Source organism: Chiloscyllium punctatum, chromosome 36, assembly GCF_047496795.1.
Source record: "Chiloscyllium punctatum isolate Juve2018m chromosome 36, sChiPun1.3, whole genome shotgun sequence".
Taxonomy (NCBI): Eukaryota; Metazoa; Chordata; class Chondrichthyes; order Orectolobiformes; family Hemiscylliidae; genus Chiloscyllium; species Chiloscyllium punctatum.
In genome coordinates, this window is record NC_092774.1 from 23,854,436 (window position 1) to 23,879,129 (window position 24,694).

Sequence of the window (24,694 nt, forward strand, 5' to 3'; positions counted from 1 at the left end):
TGCGATTCACTGTGTGCTATTAATTTGTTTGTTTGAATATTGTAAGTCAAAATTAATGGTGTCATGTCATTTCTGATGTCAGAGTTTGACATTGAATGTGCAGATGTGAATATCAGTAAGTTGTGAAAATAAATCAAGAACTTGTGGTTTTTAACAAAAAGAGCAGTTCACTGATATTCATGGCATCGTCTCATTTGGGTGTGATGATTCAAATCTGACCAACAAACCGTTTCATGTAGTCATCCAATTGAATAAAAAAATTCTTTAATTTAATTAAAGAAAATAACTCTGGCAAGCTAAGATTTATGCAATCTATTTATAAGATTATGTCCATTGCTCGCAATATGGTCCCATCCACATTGAGGAAACTGCACGCCAACTAGCGGAACATTTCAGGGAACAACTCTGGGACTCTAAATCTAACCGACACACCGCCCTGTGGCGGAACACTTTAACTCCCCCTTCCATTCCACCAAGGACATGCAAGTCCTGGGCCTCCTCCACTGCCAAACTCTTGCTACCTGACACTTGTAGGAAAACACCTCAACTTCTGCTTTAGGACCCTCCAACCACATGGTATCAATACAGATTTCATCCGTTTCCTTATTTCCTCTCCCCCACCTTGTCCCAGATCCAACCTTCCAATTTGACACCAACCTCTTGACCTGTCATACCTGTCCACCTTGCTTCTCACCTATTTGCTCCACCCTCATCTCTGACCTATCACCATCAATCCCTACCTCCATCTAACTATTGCACTCCCAGCTGCCTTCCCTCCAGCCCCACTTCCTTCCCATTTATCTCTCAGCCCCCTTGGGCCACCCTTTATTCCTGATGAAGAGCTTATGCTCTAAACCAAGACTGTGATGAAGCAACATCCTCAACAAATAGAAAATAGCTCCCAAGTCAGATTTCATTCCCTCTTCTGTTTCCCAGTTCTTTCAGAAATAAGGAATGTCTTTTTCTTCCACTAGAAAGTGGTCTTCCACTTTGCGTTGTCTGAAGTGTTATCCCTCACCACTCCTTCAGCCACCTTTTAAGAATCCTTTCAACCTGTTTTTCTGACAATTGTGGAGGTGACCAAAAGCAAACATTTCACTTCTCCTCAATGTCCCATTTCTCCTCCTATGAGCCATTTTGTCATGTTGTCTCTGTTACAAACAGCCAAGTGCACTTGGTTTCTGAATTGAAATTTGGCCATTGAAGTGAACAGGATTAATATTTATCGATAGGTAGCTGTGTTTGCACTAACTGTAATTATCCACCAATACAACGTCTTTTGTTCCACCAAAACTGGAAACAATGATCTGTGCTTATATTGCAGTCGGATATAGAAAATTATCCCAGCGATCTTCACGTTATTATAGTTTACTGAGGCCATAACATCATTACGTGGCAGTTTGATGTGACTAAAACCTGGATGGGAATCTCTAGATTATGTTGTTAAAATATCGGTATAATGTTATTCACACTGCGCTGTCACCAACTAAACGAAGCGGCTGTGTGTTTAAATACCGTAATGAACAGTTTGTGTTCGACTTCTCACATTGCGGGGAGCTGAGCATTTACCCAAACAATGGGCACACCACCTCCCTGACACAGTGTTCACAAATCAAACTGACAGTAAAGATTCACGTGTGATCGAAAGTTTCCGCAAAGAAAATCTGACACGACCGATATACGGAAAGAACGTACTCATTTCTTGATTTGAAATGTAAGAAGTTGAGTGTAGTGAGCCAGACATGATTTGAACAAGGAACCTTCTGATCTGGAGTCAGACACGCTACCGTTGCGCCACAAGCTCACGGACAGCTGATGACCTCTATTCATGCTTAAGGGAAGTGATCGCACTACAATAATTTTACGTTCAAGTCTGTTCTGTTTCTCCCCCTTCTCTTCCAAGGGTTGGGCTTGTCTTTCGATTTGCAGAAGTTGAGATGCTCTGGATGCTGTGATCCAGGGCAAACACAGGCTGGAGGACCTTCGGCGTAGAAATAGTGACGAGCATGTACGGTTATGTCAAGCTACAGGAGAACAAAATTGTGGCTCTACTCTTTTTTTTCCCGACTGGCATTTGACCACTTAAAATCTGTCAATAACAGCAGCATCTCCAGAGCATACTGCACATGCTCCTCGGTGTCAGCAAGGTCTGTGCGGGTTAGCTGGTGTCAGCAAAAACTGCATGCTCGGCGCTGTCCCCGGAAACGACTCACGATCTTCATGGACCAATGGAGAGCATTGTCGGACTGGAAGGAAACTTATCCTCCTGCCAATCAGAGCCCCCTTACTGTCTGAATGTGGAAGGTGGACCATGTCATTCTGAAGCTGCTGCTGTTCCTCTCTCTGTAAATGAAGATTGAGCTTCACCCCAAACTGTAACTTCCTTCCTTTGTCCAACATCTGTGAGTATGGCACTCTTTTCTCACCCTCTTTTTCCATTTATTTTTCATTCGGGGCTTCAGTTGTTGACTTGCAGCAACTGAAACGGAAGAGAGTGAATCCGGGGGGCGGGGCAGACTCTGGAAATGTTGGAGAAATTACTACTGCAGATGCTGAAGATCAGAGTCGAGAGTGTGGTGTTGGAAAAGCACAACAGGTCAGGCAGCATCAAAGGAGGGTATGAAGGAACAGAGACTTTCAGCTTCTGTGGAATGAGAGAAAGAGTTCATTATAAATTAGCATTGATCAGATAGGCCAATGGGAGATGGAGTTTAATTTAGAGAAATACATTTTGGTCAAGCAATCCAGGCAGGACTGACTGGGGAGTGTTGCAGAATAAAGAGACCTTGGAGTGCAGGTTCATACTTCATTGAAAATGGAGCCTCAGGTAGACAGAATAGTGAAGGCAGTGTTTGGTATGCTTTCCATTATTGGTCGCAGCATTGAGTATGGGAGTTGGGAGTTTGGGAGTTGGCTGTGCAGGACATTGGTTAAGCCACATTTGAAATGCTGCATCCACTTCTTGTCTCCTTTCTATCGGAAAGATGTTGTGAAACTCTGAAAAGGATCAGAGTTGGAGGGTTTCAATAGACAATAGACAATAGACGCAGGAGTAGGCCATTTAGCCCTTCGAGCCTGCACCGCCATTCAATATGATCATGGCTGATCATTCCTAATCAGTATCCTCTTCCTGCCTTATCTCCATAACCCTTGATTCCACTATCTCTGAGAGCTCTCTCCAACTCTTCCTTAAATGAATCCAGAGACTGGGCCTCCACTGCCCTCTGGGGCAGAGCATTCCACACAGCCACCACTCTCTGGGTGAAGACGTTTCTCCTCATCTCTGTCCTAAACGGTCTACCCCGTATTTTTAAGCTGTGTCCTCTGGTTCGGCACTCACCCATCAACAGAAACATGTTTCCTGCTGCCAGTGTCCAATCCTTTCATAATCTTATGTGTCTCAAACAGATCCCCTCTCAGGCTTCTAAGCTCAAGGGTAAACAAGACCAGTCGCTCCAGTCGTTCAGTGTGAGGTAATCCCGCCATTCCAGGAATTGATCTCGTGAACCTACGCTGCACTCCCTCAATAGCCAGAATGTCTTTCCTCAAATTTGGAGACCAGAACTGCACACAGTACTCCAGGTGTGGTCTCACCATGACCCTGTACAGCTGCAGAAGCACCTCTTTGCTTCTATACTCAATCCCTCTTATTATGAAGGCCAGCATACTATTAGCCTTCTTCACTACCTGCTGTACCTGCATGCTTGCCTTCATTGACTGGTGTACAACAACACCCAGATCTCTCTGTACTGCCCCTTTCAGCTCCAAGGAGAGGCTGAGTAAGCCAGGGATATTTTTTCTCTGGAGGGTCAGAGGTTGAGGGGTGACCTTATAGAGGTTTATAAAATTATGAAGGTCATGGATAGGATAAATAGACAAGGTTGTTTCCCTGGAGAGTCAGTGGGGGGGGCGGGGGGGGACTAGAGACATAGGTTTTCAGTGAGAGGGGAAACATATAAGAGTTCTGAGGGGCAACTTTCCCACGCAGAGTGTGGTGCATTTAAGGAGTAAGCTGCCAGAGGAAGTGGTGGACACTCATACAATCGCAACATTTAAAAGGCATCTGGATGGGTTTATGAATAGGAAGGGTTTGGAGGGATATGGGTCAGGTGCTGGCAAGTGGGACTAGATTGGATTAGGATATCTGCTCCGCATGGACAGGTTCGAGTGAAGGGTCTTTTTCTAAGTTATACATCTATGACTCTATTTGATTACAGATGCTGCTCCTCTCTCTGAATGAAGATTGAGCGTCACTCCAGACTGTAACTTTCTTCCTCTGGCCAACATCTGAGTACAATACTCTCTTTTATCAACCACGTTTTCAATTTTTTTTCATTCTGGGGTTCAATTGTTGACTTGCAGCAACTGAATGGAAAGGGAGTGAATCCAGGGAGGGGACAGACTGTGTCTCGATTGACAATGTAGACAGTCAGAAGGCTGGAAGAAGACAGCAAGCCAGGCAGCATCAGGAGGTGGAGAAGTCTACGTTTCAAGTGTTTCTTCAGGAAGGGGGATGGGTGTAGGACAAGATGCAGATAAAGGGGTGCCGGTAGCAAGGTGTTGAAGTGGGAATTGGTGAAGACAGAGGGTACAACCTGATGGTCGATGGGAGGAAGGAATCTGGTTGGTGGCAGGGAAGAGTGAATAGGAGGGGCGGAGGCCGTGAAGGGAGTTGGGGGATGGAGAACTCCATGTGGAAGATGAGGTGTTGTGGATTGGATCGTTGTGGCAATGAAGGAGGCCAAAGCTGGTCATGTCAGAAAGGGAGAGGGAAGAGGAATTAAAATGGGTGGTGACTGGGACATCTGGTCAGCCTCTGCAGACCCTCTTGCCCTTCCTTGTTTTCGCAAAATGCAACCCCTGGCTTTTATCCACACCTCTCTTATGCACATACTCTCTGACACATACACATCCCCAATACTCCTCCTCGCACAGGGTGATACTCCATAACACTCACTTCACCAAGCAAGCACACATGCAAAAACACACTCATGCACAAACTCACATGGAGACACCTGTGCTGCCCTGCATAGTTTGCAGAAATCTCTCTTCTCTTCAGAGAATCCCCACAGTGTGGAAGCAGGTTACTCGACCCAACGAGTCCACCCGACCCTCCAGAAAGTAACTTCCCTACCCCCATTTCTCTCCATTCATCCCTGACTAATGCACCTTACCTGGACATCCCTGGGCACTATGGGTAATTTGAGCATGGCCAATCCACCCTAACCTGGACAAAGTTAAAAATCACATAACACCAAGCTATTTGGAAGCACTGGCTTTCGGCACGAAACTCTTTCATCAACTTGTTGTGAAGAATAAGATCATAAGGGTCAGAATTTATGGAAAAACATTTCAGTGGCAGGACACTGTAATGATATATTGAACAAACCTGGATTGTTAAGTCTTTCATCTTTTCAAATGGGTTGCAGGCATCATTAATATGTAAATCTCCAACTTTCTGTAAGGCACTTCTCAACATAACTTAAGGTTTTGTAACAAAAGATGACATCTCAGACAATGCATTAAATGTGAGGTCAGAGTCCAAACCTTGAATCAAACTGATTCTATTTCCAAAGTCAAATTTACAAAATATTATATGTATTGACTGCCTGCAAATTGTGCATTTTTAAGCAAAATAGGATGTATCTGCAAATAAAAATTCACCCCCATGGACTTCTGTGTGTATGCGCGCATGACAGAAAGAAAGTCTACTTACGTGCAGTACATGTCTATCTCTATTTGATAAGATGCTTCATTTCTGGTGAAAATATTGTCAATCATAGCTGGGTACTAACAGTTAGATGTAAGGGAGAGAGGATCCTCAAGTTGGGCACAATCAGAATCCTGGGAGAGCCCTATTTCTGGTTTGCTTCCTAATGAACAGACATTAAGCACTAGCACCTATTTATTTCTCATGTTGTTGTTTCATTTTTTCTTGTCTGATTCCCTGCTATGACTATACTTTTGTGCCTGGTTGGTTGAGAGACTGGGAGATTGTGCATTGGACTTTGATTGACTTACTGAATAATTTATTGTTCCAGAAGGTGTAAAAAAAAGGGGGTGGGGGTAAAAGCTTCAGCAGAAATCCAGTAGAGCTGAGAACAGATTGACATCTTATTCTGTGGGAACAGTGAAATCAGAGGACAGAGAAATGAGGACATGAAATCAGAGCAAACACCAGACTACCCTGTGGTCAGTGCTTTGATTAGCCATGGCAACCCTCTACCTTTACCGAGCTTCCCATTTGACTACCCCCTCGATATTCAGGATCCAATCCTTGTCATCCTGAAGCCATGTTTCTGTGAGGAGCCTCAGATCATAATTATTCTCTTCAATGTGTGCAGACAATTCATTTACTTTTGTTACAGTGCAGCACACATGTTGAAACACCACTTTTTGTTTCCATTTTTGTGATCATTCAGAATCCAGTTTTGATTGCTGGTATATTTACTCTCCTTGTCCCTTTCTATCATTCTCAGATGTTAATTTCCCACATCAATACATTGCTCACCAGTCTTGATTTGGATTGACCAGGGTAAATTGCCCATCATGTCCAGGGATGTGCAGGTTAGCTGGGTTAGTCATGGGAAAGGCAGGGTTATAGTTTCATAGTAATACAAGCAGGAGTAAGCCATTTGGCCCATCCAGCCTGATCCGCCATTCATTAAGATAATGGTAAAACTATCTATCGTCTCAGCTCCTCCTCCCTGCATTATCCAACTATTCTTAATTAACCTACCATGTAAAAACCTAACCAACTGTGTCTTCAATATACTTAATGAGGCTGTCTCTACTGCTTCCTTGGGCAGAGAATTCCATAGATTGACTACTATCCAGGAAAAATAGTTCCTCCTCATCTCTGTCCAAAATCCAGTCCTGCAAATTATGTGGCCTAGTCTCATCCACCAGCAGAAATGTCTGGATAGTGTAGGGTTTCATCCCTACAGTGCAATGAATTCCCAGTTTCCACCAAAGTCCCCTACATAACTGGATATTAAATCTACCGACATCTAGGTGGATAGACTGGGACTTTTCTCACTGCAGCACAGGAGGTTGAGAGGTAACCTTAGAGATTTATAAAATCATGAGGGGGGTAGATGAGGTGAATGGTGGGTGTCATTCCCCACATGTGGGGATTTTAAGAATGGAGAGCAAACTTTGAAGGTGAGAGGAGAAAGATTTTAAAAAGACTTGAGGGGCAGCATTTTTTTAAAAAAGAGAGTGGTTTGTGTGTGGAATGAACATCCCGACACAGTAGTGGATGCAGGTAAAGTAACAACATTTAAAAGACATTTGGATAAGTACATGAATAGGAAAGGTTCAGAGGGATATGGGCCAAACACAGGCAGGTGTGACTAGTTCAGTTTGAGAACATAGTCAGCATGGATTAGTTGGACTGAAGGGTCTGTTTCTATGCTATATGACTCTATAACTGTTCTGTACTGGTCTTAAAAGCCATTTTCTCACCTTCCCCCATAAACATCCTCCTCTTTGTAGTTCAAAAATCAGATGAACTCCACCTTGAATATATTCAATAATTCCCTAACTGTATGCAGGCATCCCCACTTCTGAACTCAATTCCACTTGCGAATATACCACTTGCATTGCTCGCTGCACCTAACAACTGGCATTGACTGTTGTGGAAGGACGCTGAGGCCCCTTTGTACATCCACACGTCATTCCTGATGAAGGGCCCGTGCCCGAAACGTCAACTCTCCTGCTCGTCGAATGTTGACTGAGCATTTCCAGCACTACACTTTTCGACTCTGATCTCCAGCATCTGCTGTCCTCACTTTCTCCATATCCCAATATATCACCATTTAAACAATGCACCTCTTTTCTGCATTTTTTTAACACCGCAAAGGCTCTAACTTCACATTGGGGTATTGTATTTGCCATGTGTTTGCCAATTGTAGTCTTCGGGGGACAGAGGGTAAACATGGGGAATGGTTCGCCGAGAGTCACAGCTGGGTCTGCAGAGGCCGACCTGACCTCCCAATCAACACCCATTTTAATTCCCCTTCCCACTCCCTTTCTGACATGACCATCTTAGGCCGCCTCCATTGCCACAACAAACCAAACTACAAATTGGAGGAACACCACCACATCTTCCACCTGGGCAGCCTACAGCCTGGAGGACTCAACACTGAGTTCTCCAATTTCAAATAACCTCCTTCCCCACTCCTCAAATCCCTTCCCAGGCTCATTCCCACCCCTCCCTGCCACCAACCAGATTCCTTCCTCCCAGTGACCAGTTTGTACTCTCTACCTGTCTCCACCTATCCCCAATTCACCACCCTGCTCCCAGCACACCCTTGTTCTGCAGCTCTCCCAACACCCACCCCCCAGTCCTGAACAAGGGTGACACCCAAAGCAAGGAACTTGTGCAATGCTCATTGACACAGAGGAACGTATGCAATATGCTCAGTGGCGATGCTGGTATTATTGACAGATTTTGAAGTGTCCAAATGCCAATAGGAGAAAAAAAAAGGTAGAACCACAACTTTTTGTCCATCTGGCTCGATATTTTGTGGCTTTTGCATAGTGTCTGGCTGCTCAACTTTCTTATGTCTTTTCCCTAGTGTAGGGGGTGAAGGTCTGCACTACAGGGCCTAGGTTCAGGGTGAGAGCAGAAAGATATAAAAGGTATCTCAGGGGCAACGTTTCCATGCAGAGGGAGGTGCGTGAATGGGATGAGCTGCCCGAGGAAGTGGTGGAGGCTGCTACAGTTAAAGCCCTTAAAAGGTCTCTGGATGGGTCTACGGACAGGAAGGGTTTAGAGGCAGATGAGCCAAGTGCTGGCAAGTGGGACTGGATTAATTTAGGATATCTGGTTGGCATGGACGGGTTGGACCGAAGGGTCTGTTTCCGTGCTGTACATCTCTACCATTCTAAATAATAAAATGTATACTTTGATAAATTACAAACTATATCCATGTTAATAAGGCTTAGTACACCACACACTTCACTAACCATTCTCAACAGGTCCTACCCCTTCAATGACTGAGGAACATCCGCCTCCAGAATGGTCACCGGCTCCTACCTGCTGTACAGCCGGGCGGTGTGGCCGGGACACAGCAGCTGCACCAGGAAGGCGGCGGTGCCCAGTGACGGGTGTCTGCCCCGGGCCGCACGGCGCCATTTTCCTAACGGCCGCCCCTTCCCCGCTCGAGCGACTTCTCCTCCCAACCGCCTTCACCCCCGCGTGACGTCAGCTCAGGGGGATGGGCGGGGCCGGGGGAGCCTCACCGTCACCAAGCAACAGCCACCTCGCGCTCCAACTGCTGCTCCCTGAAGCGGGAAATCTGCATTTTAAAAGGGACATGGACATTTAACGGGCTATTTCTGCAAATAGATTGAAATGGACAAGATTACATTTCAAAGGGATATCTTAATATGCAAAATGACGCAGTCATATCTAAATGAATCTACATTTCGAAGAGACGCTGCCCTATTTATAAGTAGAAATGACCCTTTAAGAGACATATTCATATCTAAAGGGGTAAACATACATTATCGAGAGGCAAGATTGCGCTTAGAGGAACACAACACATTTAAAAGGGCATAACTACATTTGAAGGGGTATTTTTATATTTAAAAAGACACATTGAAATCTCATAATTAAAAGTACATGGTAATATTTAGAAAGCATGACCATGTTTGAAATAGTGCAGCCACTTTATAAGAAAAGGGATTTGGGCTGGGGCGCGGGGGAAGATTTAATTTTTAAGAAAGTAAGCAAGTTATTACGATTTGGAATGATCTTGAAGGGGTGATGGCACCAGTAAGTGGCAAACGTTAATACAAAATTCTTGAAAAGAAAATGATTCCAGATATATATGTGGATGCAGGGAAATGATTCAACAAAAGAGCCATTACAAATTTATGGAGCAAACAAAATCCTTTTGAGAGATATAAATGGGAGCATCAATATTTAAATAGGAATTCCAATTTTTGTTCTCCTCCCAAAATCCGTCTTGTCGGGGTCCAGTGTAAGCCAGCACAATTTGTAATGCCACAGTAGGCCTTGCAACTCAACCTCATTGTGTCCTCACCCAATATTCATATCTGTGTGCTTAGCAGTCAAGGGAAAGAGGTGAGGATGAAAAATACTGGTTTTGCCAATGATGCTCACGTTCCATGAACAAATAAAACAGATCATGGTGCTGCCATCACTGCATGTGTCAGAATTAAATGATCAGAAAAATTCTGAACTCACGACAAACAGTTTGTGTACAATGCCGTTATTTCTACTTATTTTGATTGCGATTTAGTCTGTACCAAATTAAGAACAGCCTTGGTTTAAGTTTCATTGGCAATTCTACATGTTGACTTTCTATTATCACAATCTCTTTAATTTTTTAATATGTATTTAAACTAATCTTCAGATTGTTTACAACTGAATGACATTACCAGACTGAAAATTCACAGCCTACAAAATGTTTTGGCATTTGATGAAGTTATTTGGGCAATAGCAATAGCAAATGAAATATCAAAGAAATACAAAGATATGAGGAGGGATACATATCTTGTTTAACCAAGCACAATGGCAGTGCAGAGAATTTCAGAAATGCATAATAAATATTCACAGTGTACCCCTTATTCAACTCATTCAAGAATTTCAAATTGTGTTTGAGGCAATTCAATGGCAAATTGCAACATTTGTTTGTTAATACACTCACCATAAATTGTGAATATGATTTCGATAAACAATTTATGTTTAATCCCAAATGGAACAATTAAATGCAAAGTTACTTTCAACCATTTAATAAAACACTGCAAATTTTATTTCATATGAAAATACAATCATTTTATAAAATCTTTGCAAAGGAAATATATTAAACAAAATAGCTTTCCTGGGTGTCAATATTTACATCAGTTATTCAGCTATTATTTGGCAATCGACCAACTAATTGAAATAATTTCAGAATAAATTAGCTGTTTCATTATTATACATTGAGATATTTTAATTAAAATGTCACAAAGGAAATCTTTAACACAAAGCAAAAGTTAGATAAAATACAAAAGTATCTTGCAGAATTCACTTCAAATCATATCTGTTGAATCACAAAAAGATGATGCTCAATGTACTAAATGATGGACAAACATTGTAAAGAATGTATATATCTCAATTATATCTTAAATGAATATTTACTCTGCCTTGGACAACAACAACTGAAAGTTTTTTAACAAATTGACAACTACAATAGCAAAGCTTTAGAAAATCCACCACTGAGCCAAATCTTGCATAAAAGTTTTTTTCAGGAAATCCTTTAAAGATTTCAGGCTTCTCCAGCTTCAATTAGCTGAAGAAGAAAAAAATGTATCTGGTTGGAAACACGAATAGAAAAGAATCAGAGGGATATGGACCAAATGTTGGCAAATGGGTCCCGAGATTAATTTAGGATATTTGGTTGTCTGGACTGAAGGGTTTGCTTCTGTGCTCTACAACTCTATGACTCTATTTCTACATAGTCAGAATCAATTTCACAAAACTAGGATTAGGCCATTCATCCTTTACAGCTTGTCTTGGGCTGTGGCCTAACTGCGCACATTTCGATGCAAGTTTCAGAAAGATTTCAGCAGTTCTTTTCAAAAAGTGAACATATATTCAGAAACATTGTTAAAGTCTGAAAGTATCAATGTAACTATTCTCAATGTTAAAGATCAGCCATTTCAGAAAGTCATTTAAATGTAGAGCTTTTCTAACAATAGGTGTGAATTCTGTCTGTGTCCCAATACTGACATTGTTGTTTGAAAAGCTCTGCATTTAAATGACATTCTTGAAGGTAATTTAAAACAAATTCTGGGATTAATGTACCAAAGAACAGAAGCCCATTCTAAAATGTGAAAGATTTAATCTAAAATTGTTTAGTGAAGGACATCTCCATGACCGTGGACTCCTTTGACTATAAATTCTGTGATCATGATCTTATTGTCCATGACCACCTGATGAAAGAGCAGCACTCTGAAATGGAGTGATCAGTAAAAATGTCTCATTTGGATCACCCAAGGTTAGAAATGGAAGCATATCTCTTCAAGGTTACAGTTTGATTTGCCCTTTCAACGATCTTGAAATTTAAGATGTTCCATTGTAGTGTTCAATTCTGATCCATCAAAATCAGAATCCAGTCTCATCTGAGTGCAGAACCAACTCAACTGACGGAACAAACAAAAACTTTTTGGTTTGCTTTTTAGATGTGACATCTTCTCTCCCTCCCTCTCTGGTGACCCAACAGGACTACCAGAGCTGGAAGTACCACACTTGAAATACAATTGCTGACCTAGTTTTCTTGTGCTGCTGAACATAAGGATTTAAAAGCTGGTAGCCTGATCTCTCACAAAGCACAAAAACAGACTGCTAACCCCTGTCCGCATAGAGGAGAAATTTCAGGTGGAACAGATCACAAAATAACTGTTACCAGTCCCACAACACATGTTTCCCATGGACAAAGTTAAAAATCTCACAACACCAGGTTAGAAACCAACAGATTTATTTGGAAACACTAACGTTTGGAGCACCGCTCTCTTATCAGGTTGGTTGTGGAGAATGAGATCATGTTCATGGAATTTATAGCCAAAGGAGTCCAGTGTCATGGAGATGTCATATATTAAAAAAATTTAGATGAAATCTTTCATCTTTTAGAATGGGTTTCTGCTCTTTGGCATGTTAATTCCAGAACTTGTTTTTAATTTCCTTCTCAAGAAAGTCATTCAAATGCAGAGCTTTTCTAACAATAGGTGTGAATTCTGTCTGGGTCCCAGTGTTGAGTCAGACAGACATTTTTCTTAGAAATGTTGTGCATTTAAATTACATTCTTGAGAAGGTAGTTTTTAGATTAGGGTGTAGGTTAGGCTGGATTGGCCATGCTAAATTCCCCTTATTGTTCAGGATATGCAAGGTAGGGGGATTAGCTATGAGAAATATGAAGTAAGGGAGTGGGTCTGGGTGGCAATGGTGCTAAATGCCTTCGTAACCATCGAGTCTACCAGTTCTTTGCAGGTTACTCGAAAAGAATAAAACTCCCGGAAGCGACGGCTTACCGGTCGAGGTTTATTCCGCTCTTTGGGACTTGATCGGCCAGGACCTGCTGGAGGTGTATGTCAGTATGCTCCGGGCAGGTACCATGAGTGAATCCATGAGGAAAGGCATCATCACCCTCGTCTACAAGCGGAAGGGGGAGAGGGAGGAAATTAGAAATTGGAGACCGATCTCACTGTTAAATGCAGACTACAAAATCCTGTCAAAGGTCATCGCCAACCGGGTCAGGTCTGCTCTGGGATCGGTGATCCACCCGGACCAAACCTGTGCTGTACCGGGCAGGAAGATCTCTGAGAGTCTCGCACTCCTCAGGGATACGATCGCCTACGTGCAGGACAGGGGGGTGGACACCTGCCTCATCAGCCTGGACCAGGAGAAAGCCTTTGACAGGATATCGCATACATATATGAGGGATGTCCTCTCCAAAATGGGCTTTGGGGAGGGAATCGGAAATTGGATCAGACTGCTCTACACCAACATTGTCAGTGCAGTCTCAATCAATGGGTGGGAATCAGATAGCTTCCCTGTAAGATCTGGAGTCAGGCAGGGATGCCCCCTCTCACCCGCCTTGTTTGTGTGTTGCATAGAGCCATTTGCCGAATCCATCAGGAAGGATGCGAGCCTGAGAGGGGTGACTATTCCTGGCAGCGGGGGCCTGCAGGTTAAGGCCTCCCTGTACATGGATGACGTCGCTGTTTTCTGCTCGGATCCGCTGTCCGTGCACAGACTCGTGTGCATCTGCGACCAGTTCGAACGGGCCTCGGGGGCCAAGGTAAACCGAGGCAAGAGCGAGGCCATGCTCTTCGGGAACTGGGCCGACCAATCCTCTATCCCCTTCACCGTCAGGACTGACCACCTGAAGGTGCTGGGTATTTGGTTCGGGGGGGCTGGGGCGTGCGCCAAGACCTGGGAGGAGCGGATCAGAAAGATGAGACAGAAACTAGGCAGATGGGGGCAACGGTCGCTCTCCATCGCGGGAAAAAACCTGGTCATCAGGTGTGAGGTCCTCTCAGTATTGCTATATGTGGCACAGGTCTGGCCTATCCCCAGGACCTGTGCCGCCGCAGTCACCCGGGCCATCTTCCAATTCATTTGGAGATCAAAGATGGACCGGGTCCGAAGAGACTCAATGTACAAAGACCGGTGCAATGGGGGAAAAAACACGCCCAATGCCACCCTCACCCTGATGGCCACCTTTGTGTGTGGCTGCATCAAGCTGTGCGTGGATCCCCGGTACGCAAACACCAAGTGTCACTACGTACTGAGGTTCTACCTGTCCCCGGTGTTGCGAAGGATGGGCCTGGCCTCGCTGCCGCGGAACGCTCCGAGTAGTTGGACCGTTCCGTATCACCTGTCCTTCGTGGAGAAATTTATGAGGAAAAACACCTTTGACCACAAGTCCATCAGGAAGTGGTCAGCACGTAGCGTCCTTGAGACCCTTCGGGAAAAGGAGAGGGCGGATCCTGTCGAGCGGTTCCCTGAGCAGACTGTCAAAGCCATTTGGCAGAATGCCTCATCGCCAGAACTTTCCAACAAGCACCAAGACGTGGCTTGGCTGGTGGTGAGAAGGGCTCTGCCCGTGAGATCCTTTATGCACGCCCGGACTCTCTGCCGCACCGCACGCTGCCCTCGAAGTGGCTGCGGGGGGGACGAGACTGTCACACACCTCCTTCTGGAATGTGCCTATGCAGAGGAAGTCTGGAGAGGAATGCAGTGGTGCTTGTCGAGGTTCGTCCCGAGCAGCGCCGTGACGCGGGACTCCGTGCTCTACGGCCTGTTCCCCGGGACTCACACCGAGACGAACATTAACTGCGCCTGGAGGATCATCAACTCGGTGAAGGACGCTCTCTGGGCGGTCCGAAACCTGTTGATCTTCCAGCTGAAGGAGTTGACCCCGACCGAGTGTTGCAGACTGGCACATTCCAAGGTCCAAGACTACGTGTTGAGGGACGCGCTGAAGCTTGGGGCAGCTGCCGCCAAGGCGCGGTGGGGAAAGACCACCGTGTAAGATCGGCCTGCCGAAAGAAGAACAGGGGGCCCATACGGACGTTTTTTTGGGCTCTGCTGATGCCTCAGCCAAATATATGTATATATACAAGATTGAAAAAATGCACAGGATTGTAAAGGACAAGAATAAAGTCGAATCTGTGTTTGTAAATATGGACATATGTATGGCATGATCCAATGTACAGACCATCAAATCATTTATGAATAAAGTATATTTTTGAAATTAAAAAAAAAAGTTCTTTGCAGGTTGCATCACTATGTATCTGAACCCTCTTATGTCTCTGTTTTAACTGTACAAGCCCTGTCCTTCCTCGTTTTAGCAAAATGCAACCCCTTGGTTTGATTCATACCTCTCTCATATACGCACACCCTAACACACTCACAGATTTATACTCCATCACACTCGACCAAGCATGCACACACTCTTACATGCACTATCACATACAAACTCACATGCGCACACACACACACACAACTCTATGAAGTGATTTTTTATTGTCAGAATTATATTTGCAGATACTTTCAATTTTGCTCACAAAGCACACAATCTACAAGTAGTCAATCCATGTAATATTTTATATATTCCTACTTTAAAAACAGAACTAGTCTGATTCAAGATTGGGATACTGACAGACTCGAACCTCACAACTTTAATGTATTGTGTGAGCTGAGATGTCACTATTTTTTTAAAATATAAAACCATAAGTCATCTCAAGAACATGACTTAGATGTTGTTCTTGGAGTAACATATTAATGAACCGAAACCTGCAACCCATTCTAAAAGATATCAGTTGTATGACACTGTGAATTTTGCTATAAGATCTATGTCTTATGATCCTGCTCCACAGCTACCTGTAGAAGGAGCAGCGCTCCGAAAGCTAGTGCTTCCAAATAACCTGTTGGACTATAACCTGGTTTTGTGTAATTTTTAACTTTATCCACCCCAGTCCGATACTGGCACCTCCACATCGTTTCTAGTGAACACAGCCCATACCTCCCAGTCAACTTTACAATGCCAGTGAAACAATACAGTACACTCCTGAAAAATTTACAATTTCTAATGATACTAGCTACCCATTCACTGCTCCATCTGATACACGACATTGCAAACTTAGTGTAGGAGGCTGAAAGAAATGAACAGCTTCAAAACAAAAAACTTCTTGGGGCGGCAGAGGGAGAGACAGGGAGGGGAGGAGCGATAGGGCGCAGAGACGATCGGGGTCAGGGGAGGGGTGACTGGGTGGAGCCAGAGGCGGAGTGCGGCCGGGACAGTGGGAGGAGCAAGTGTCGAGCGACGGCCTACGAGACAAAGGGGCGGGGCGAACGGCGGCTCCGCACTGCGCCTGCTCCGGATTGACAGGCCGCACTGCTCTGCACAGTTTGCAACAATTTTTTCCCTTCAGAGAATCCGCACAATGTAGAAGCAGGTCACCCGGCCCAATGAGACCACACCGACCCTCCGAAGGATAACTCACCCACATCCATTCCCTTTCCTCTCCTGCCCGATATTTACCCCCCGAATAGACCTCACCTGCACATACCTGGGCACTATAGGTAATTTAACATGGTGAATCCACCCTAATCTGCACATCCCTGGACCATGTGGGGCAATTTAGCATGGCCAATCCACCCTCACCCTTCACAGATTAACTACTCTCCGGGAATAACAGCTCTTCCTTAAATCTACTCCCCCTAATTTTATGGCCGAGTCTCATCCACCAGCAGAAACTACTAGACAGGGCAGGGAGCTGGTGGGCGTGCGTCTGGATGGCATGCTCTTCAGAGGGGTTGAATGGTCTATTTCCACACTGTAGAGATTGAATGATTTATTGCAGTCGTGTTTGCCCCGGATCTCAGCGCGCAGAACCTCCCACCTTCCACCAAATCAAAAGACAAGTCCCCTCTGCCCTCTCGTATGTGTGCTATCTATCTGCTTAATCGTTTCCAGTGAATACGGCCCAAACCCCGCTGCTGTCAGTAAACTTTAAAATGCTTCGGAAACAATGTAACGAGGACATGCCGCAACCCAAAGGACTAGCCACACTACCATACATCAGGAGCATTTCTGAACTGACAGCCAGACTACTGCGAACACTAGGACTCATAACAGCACACAAACCAACAGCCACGCTCAGACAACTCACCAGAAGGAAGGACCCGATACCCGGCATGAGCAAAACTAATGTAGTTTACAAAAATCCCATGCAAGGACTGCACAAAACACTACATAGGACAAACAGGAAGACAGTTAACGATCCATATACACGAACACCAACTTGCCACGAAACGACACGACCAGCTATCCTTAGTAGCCACACACACAGATGACAAGCAACATGAGTGGTCCAGGAAATGGCTGATGGAATTTAACGTGAGCAAGTGCGAGGTCTTGCACTTTGGCAAAAAGAATATAGGAATGGACTACTTTCTAAATGGTGAGAAACTTAATAAAGCCAAAGCATAAAGGGATCTGGGAGTGCTAGTCGAGGATTCTCTAAAGGTAAACATGCAGGTTGAGTCTGTGATTAAGAAAGCGAATGCAATGTTGTCTCTTATCTCAAGAGGGTTGGAATATAAAAGCAGAGATGTACTACTAAGACTTTATAAAGCTCTGGTTAGGCCCCATTTGGAGTACTGTGTCCAGTTTTGGTCCCCACACCTCAGGAAGGACATACTGGCACTGGAACGTGTCCAGCGGAGATTCACACGGATGATCCCTGGAATGACAGGTCTAGCATATGAGGAACGGCTGAGGATACTGGGATTGTATTCGTTGGAGTTTAGAAGATTAAGGGGAGATCTAATAGAGACGTACAAAATAATACATGGCTTTGAAAAGGTGGATGCTAGAAAATTGTTTCTGTTAGGCGAGGAGACTAGGACCCGTGGACACAGCCTTAGAATTAGAGGGGGTCATTTCAGAACAGAAATGCGGAGACATTTCTTCAGCCAGAGAGTGGTGGGCCTGTGGAATTCATTGCCACGGAGTGCAGTGGAAGCCGGGACGCTAAATGTCTTCAAGGCCGAGATTGATAGGTTCTTGTTGTCTAGAGGAATTAAGGGCTACGGGGAGAACGCTGGCAAGTGGAGCTGAAATGCGCATCAGCCATGATTGAATGGCGGAGTGGACTTGATGGGCCGAATGGCCTTACTTCCACTCCTATGTCTTATGGTCTTATGGTCTTATGGACTTCAACTGGGACAACACTACCATTATAGGGCAAGCCAAATAGAGAACAGCCAGGGAATTCCTAGAGGCATGGCACTCATCCACAGACTCTATCAACAAACACATCGACCTGGACCCAATATACCGGCCACTACAGCGGACAGCTGGAACTGACAATCCGAAGCGGCAGAGACAGGCCACTATAAATGCCGGAGGAAACACAGAAGCGCTTCACAGGAGGCTCCCAAGCACTGAGGATGTCACCTAGACAGGGGACGAAACGTTTGCAAGACAAATTCCCAGCTCGGCGAACACAACCACAACAACGAGCACCCGAGCTACAAATCTTCTCCCAAACTTTGAAAACAATGTAATACCTGAGGTACTGAAAACCGTAAGGTTTCTAATGATAACAGTGACTGATTCACTCCTTCTGATGTACAGCAGTGGAAATACAATGTTGGAGGCTGAAAGAAATGAGCAGTTTAAAACAAGAACCCACCTAACTCTTCACTTAGCACCCCACTCAGCACACTGTACTTACTGCCGGTAAAGCACTTCATCGCCACAGTGCAATGAATTCCCACCTTCCACTAAAATTCTGGATGTACTCATTCACTCAGTTGCTGTCCCACGAATTAAAGATTTCACTGTAACTTGTTCTGTGCAATGAACCAGAATTGATCAGGGACCTCGAAGTGAAGGAGCCATTGAGAAGTAGTGACCAGAATACAATACGCTTCAATCTAAAATTTGAGAGGGAGAGGGTACAATCGGAAGTGACAGTACTTCTGTTGAATAAAGGGAACCGTGGAGCTATGAGGGAGGAGCTGGCCAAAGTTCAATAGTGCAATACCTTGGCAGGGATGACGGTGGAGGAACAATGGCAGATATTTCTGTGTATAATGCAGAAGATTCTGGATCAGTTCATTCCAAAAAGGAAGAAAGATCCTAGGAGGAGGTATGGGTGGCCGTGGCTGATGAGGGAAGTTAAGAAACATATAAAGTTAAAAGAGAAAAAGTATAACATAGCAAAAATAAGTGGGAAAACGGAGGACTGGGAAGCTTTTAAAGAACAACAGAGGATTACTAAGAAGGAAATACACAGAGAAAAAATGAGGTACAAAGGTAAACTGGCCAAAAATATAAAGGAGGATAGTAAAAGCTTTTTTAGGTATTTGAAAGGCAAAAAAAGGGTTAAGACTAAAATTGGGCCCTTGAAGAAAGGGGAATATATTACGGGGAACAAAGAAATGACAGAAGAATTGAATTGGTACTTCAGATCTGTGTTCACTGGGGTAGACACAAGCAATCTCCCTGAAGTAACAGTGGCTGAAGGACCTGAACTTCAGGGAATTTATATTTGCCAGGAATTGGTGTTGGAGAGACTGTTAGGTCTGAAGGTTGATAAGTCCCCGGGGCCTAATGGTCTACATCCCAGGGTACTGAAGGAGGTGGGTCCAGAAATCGTGGATGGGTTGGTGATTATATTCCAGATTTCGATAGATTCGGAATCAGTTCCTGCGGATTGGAGGGTGGCTAATGTTGAACCACTTTTTAAGAAAGGTGGGAGAGAGAAAACAGGAAATTATAGAGCAGTTAGTCTGACCTCAGTGGTGGGAAAGATGCTGGAGTCTATTATAGGGGATGAAATTACGACACATCTGGATAGTAGTAACAGAATAGGTTAGAGTCAGCATGGATTTATGAAGGGGAAGTCATGCTTGACTAATCTTCTGGAATCATTTGAGGATGTAACTCTGAAGCTGGATGAGGGAGATCCAGTAGATGTAGTGCATCTAGACTTTCAGAAAGCTTTTGATAAAGTCCCACATAGGAGTTTAGTGAGCAACATTAGGGCACATGCTATTGAGGGAAAAGTACTAACTTGGATTGAAAGTTAGTTGGTTGGCTGACAGGAAACAAAGAGTAGTGATAAATGGCTCCATTTCGGAATGGCAGGCAGTGACTAGTGGGGTACCGCAGGGATCAGTGCTGGGACTGCAGCTTTTTACAATATATATTAATGATATAGAAGATGGTATGAGTAATAACATTAGCAAATTTGCTGATTATACAAAGCTGGGTGGCAGGGAGAATTGTGAGGAGGATGTTAGGAGATTACAGGGTGACCTGGACAGGTTAGGTGAGTGGTCAGATGCATGGCAGATGCAGTTTAATGTGGATAAATGTATGGTTTTCCACTTTGGTGGCAAGAACAGAAAGGCAGATTACTATCTAAATGGAATCAATTTATGTCAAGGGGCAGTACAAAGAGATCTGGGTGTTCTTGTACACCAGTCAATGAAGGTAAGCATGTAGGTACAGCAGGTAGTGAAGAAGGCTAATAGCATCCTGGCCTTCATAACAAGAGGAATTGAGCATAGAAGCAAAGAGGTCACACGGCATTGCCCTTTAATGTGAAGGGCCACTGCTTGTCGCTGCCCACTCAGGTGTTTCCTTCCTTTTGGAGATTGGATCAGTGTGTGACTGTGACTCTGTCTGTGTGTACGTGCAAGAGAAAAAAATAGAAGCAAAGAGGTGCTTCTGCAGCTGTACAGGGCCCTGGTGAGACCACACCTGGAGTACTGTGTGCAGTTCTGGTCTCCAAATTTGAGGAAAGACATTCTGGCTATTGAGGGAGTGCAGCGTAAGTTCACAAAGTCAATTCCTTGAATGGCGGGACTACCTTACGCTGAAAGGTTGGAGCGACTGGGCTTGTATACCCTTGAGTTTAGATGGGATCTGATTGAGACATATAAGATTATTAAAGGATTGGACACTCTGGAGGCAGGAAACATGTTGCCGCTGATGGGTGAGTGCCGAACCAGAGGACACAGCTTAAAAATACGGGGTAGACCATTTAGGACAGAGATGAGGAGAAACTTCTTCACCCAGAGAGTGGTGGCTTTGTGGAATGCTCTGCCCCAGAGGGCAGTGGAGGCCCAGTCTCTGGGTTCATTTAAGAAAGAGTTGGATAGAGCTCTCAAGGATAGTGGAATCAAGGGTTATGGAGCTAAGGCAGGAACAGGATACTGATTAAGGATGATCAGCCATGATCATATTGAAAGGTGGTGCAGGCTCAAAGGGCAGAATGGCGTACTCCTGCGCCTATTGTCTATTGCTCCCAGTAAGGGCAAAACATCTTTGAAAGCTGCTCTGAAAGTGCTCTGACTCTACTGCTTTCAGCAAAGCTGATTAGAGTTATAAAGCATGGAAACAGACCCTTCGGCCCAGCTTGTCATGCCAACCAAATACTCGAAATTAACCTCGTCGCATTTGGCCCATATCCCTCTAAATCCTTCTTATTCATGTACGTATCCAGATGCCTTTTAAATGTTGTCATTATCTGGTAGTTTGTTACACACATGCACCATCCTCTGCACGAAAACCTTGCCGGTCACGTCCCTTTTAAAACATTCCCCTCTCACCTCAAACATATGCCCTCTAGATTTGGACTCCCCTACCCTGGGGAAAAGTGCTTGGGTATTTACCCTATCCATGCCCCTCATAAACATCTATAAGATCACCCCATAGCCTCCAATTCTCCAGGGAAAATATCCCTGGCCTCTTCAGCCTCTCACTATAGGTCACAAGCATGGCAACAGCCTTGTATATCTTCTCCAACCAATTCCAAAGTTTCACAACCACTTTGCTATAGCAGGGAGACCAGAACTGAACACAGTATTCCAAAAATGGCCTAAACAATGTCTTATACAGCTGCAAAATGCAGCACCTCTCATTTCTCTAAATTAAACTCCATCTGCCACTCCTCGGCCCATTTGCCCACCTGAACAAATCTAATTTATAATGAACTCTCTTTCCTCTCTTATTCCCTAGAAGCTGAAAATCTCCATCCCACATACTCTCTTTCCATTTGCTGAACCTAATCCCTGCTGTACCTCATCCTGAAGGGTCTGCTTCATGCTGACTAACAGGCCACACTCAGGAGAGATCTAATTGAAACACAGAATACTGAATGGCCTGGATACAGTGGACGTTGGGAAGATGTTTCCGTTGGTATGAGAGACTCGGACCCGAGGGCACAGCCTCAGATTAAAGAGAAGGCCTTTTAGAACATAGATAAACATAAAACTCTTCAGCCAGATAGTGGTGAATCTATGGAATTCATTGCCACAGAAGGTTGCAGAGGCTAGGTCACTGAGTATATTTAAGACTGAGACATATGTTCTTGAGTACCAAGGGGATCGAGGGTTATGGAGAGAAAGCAAGAGAATGGGATTGAGAAACCTATGAGCAACAATTGAATGGTATGAGCAGACTTGATGGGCTGAATGGCCTACTCTCTGCTCCTATGTCTTATAGTCTCTTGCTGTCCTGGACACAGAGTGAGAACTGGGAACAGAAGTCGGCCATTTGGTTTTTTGAGCCTGCATAAGCATTGAACAGATCATAACTGGATATGAATCTAACTACATCTAAGTGGATAGGCTGGGACTTTTTCACTGGAGCACAGCAGGCTGCGAGGTAACCTTATAGAGGTTTATAAAAGCATGAAGGATATAGATGAGGTGAACGGCGGGTCTTCTTTCTCTGGGGTGGTTTCAAGATTAGGGAGCAAAGTTTGACAGTGAGTGGAGAAAGATTTTAAAAAGACATGAGGGGCACCAGTTTGTTTTAAAAAAAACACAGAGCGTGGTTTGTGTGTGGAATAAATGTCCAGAGGAAAGATGCAGGTACCGTTACAACGTTTCAAAGAAATTTGGACAAGTACATGAATAGGAAATGTTTGGAGGGATATGGGCCAAACACAGGCAGCTTGGACTAATTTAGTTTGAAAACATAGTCAGCATGGACTAGTTGGACTGAAACTGTTCGAAAACCATTTCTTTGCCTTCCCCCATAAACATCCACTTATTTGTTGTTCAAAAATCAGACAAACTCAGCCTTGAATACATTCAATGACCCCCTAACTGCAGGAAGACATCCCACTTCTGAACTCAATTCCTCTTGTAAAAATACCACTTGCCTTGCTGATTGCTTGCTGCACCTGTCTGACAACTGGCATTGACTGGTTTCAATAACATTCACACATCATTCCTGATGAAGGGCTCATGCCCAAAACATCAACTCTCCTACTCCTTGAATGCTGCCAGACCTGCTGTGCTTTTCCAGTGCCACACGTTTCCACTCTGATCTCCAATATCTGCAGTCCTCAATTTCTCCACATCCCAATACATCACCATTTAAATAATACACCTCCTTTCTGCTTTGTTTTTCACAGCAGAGGCTATAATTTTACATTTTGGTACTGCATTTGCCATGTGTTTGCCAATTGTGGACTTCTCTACATCGGGAGACTTGGAGAACAGCATCGTGCCTGGGCCTGCAGAGGCCGACCGGACCTTCCAGACACCAGCCATTTTAATTCCCCTTCCCACTCCCTTTCTGACATAACCATCTTTGGCCTCCTCCCTTACCACAATGAATCAAACTGCAAATTGGAGGAACAACATCTCATCTTCCGCCCGGGCTGCGTAGAGTTGGGAGGACTCAACATTGGGGAACTCAATTTCAAATAAGCTCCCTATCTTTCTAGCTCCTCCTCCTCCCTGCCACCAACCAGATTCCTTCCTCTCATTGATGGGGGCTAGAGGGTGGGGCTGGGGAGAACAGAAAGAGAATGGACGGGGGCTGGGAGAATAGAGAGAATGGACGGGGTCTGGGTGGAGCTGTGGAGAACAGAGAGAGAGAATGGACGGGGGAGCAGAGGGTGAGGGAGAGGAGAAGGACTTGGGGGGGAGAGAAAGGCCTGCAGGGCAGAGCGTGGGGGACCCAGAGAATGGGGGGAAGGGTCTGAGAGGGAGAATGTGGGGGTAGAGTGTTGGGGGGGCAGGAGAGAGAATGGTGTGGGGTGCAAAATGTGAGGAGACACAGAGAATGGACGGGGGAAGAGGATGGGTGGAGAGGGAGAATGAGTGACAAGGAGATGGTGGGGCGGTGGAAGAATGGGCAGCAGAGAGTTGGTGGAGAGAGAATAGACAGGGAACAGAGGGATGGAGAGCGGAGGGTGAGGGGAGAGAGGGAGGATAGATGGGGTCAGAGGGCGGGGAGAGGGAAATGGACATGGAGGTGGGTGGCAGGGTGGAAATCGACAGGAGGACCTGTGGATAGATAGGGGGTACTGAGGGTGGGGGGGGGAATGGAAAGGAGGTGCTGTGGGTAGCAAGAAGGGAATAAGTGACCTCAAGGACAGTCTTCTTGTGGTGGTGGTGGTGGTGGTCGTACAAGCTGCCAGGGAAGTGGTGGAGGTGGGTACAAGTACAATATTGAAAAGGCACCTGGGAGGGATATGGGCCAAAGGCCGGAACCTGGGACTGGGTCAGCTTGGGACATCTGGTCAGCATGGATGCGTTCAACCAAAGGACCTGTTTCCGTGCAGCGTGTCTCTAGATGTCTATAACTCTATGAATGAAACCAGACCATTCTACTGATAATCCTCCTGCCGGACTTTT

At 44.9% G+C, this 24,694-nt stretch overlaps 1 long non-coding RNA gene across 1 annotated transcript; it reads right to left on the reverse strand.

The window, feature by feature from the left end:
* Positions 1-247: 247 nt before the first annotated feature.
* LOC140460266 (uncharacterized) lies at positions 248-9,238 on the reverse strand. Its single transcript, XR_011953938.1, has 2 exons — positions 8,974-9,238; positions 248-2,644 (listed from the first exon to the last, which is right to left on the reverse strand). It is a non-coding gene; the product is annotated as an uncharacterized lncRNA (long non-coding RNA).
* Positions 9,239-24,694: the final 15,456 nt, after the last annotated feature.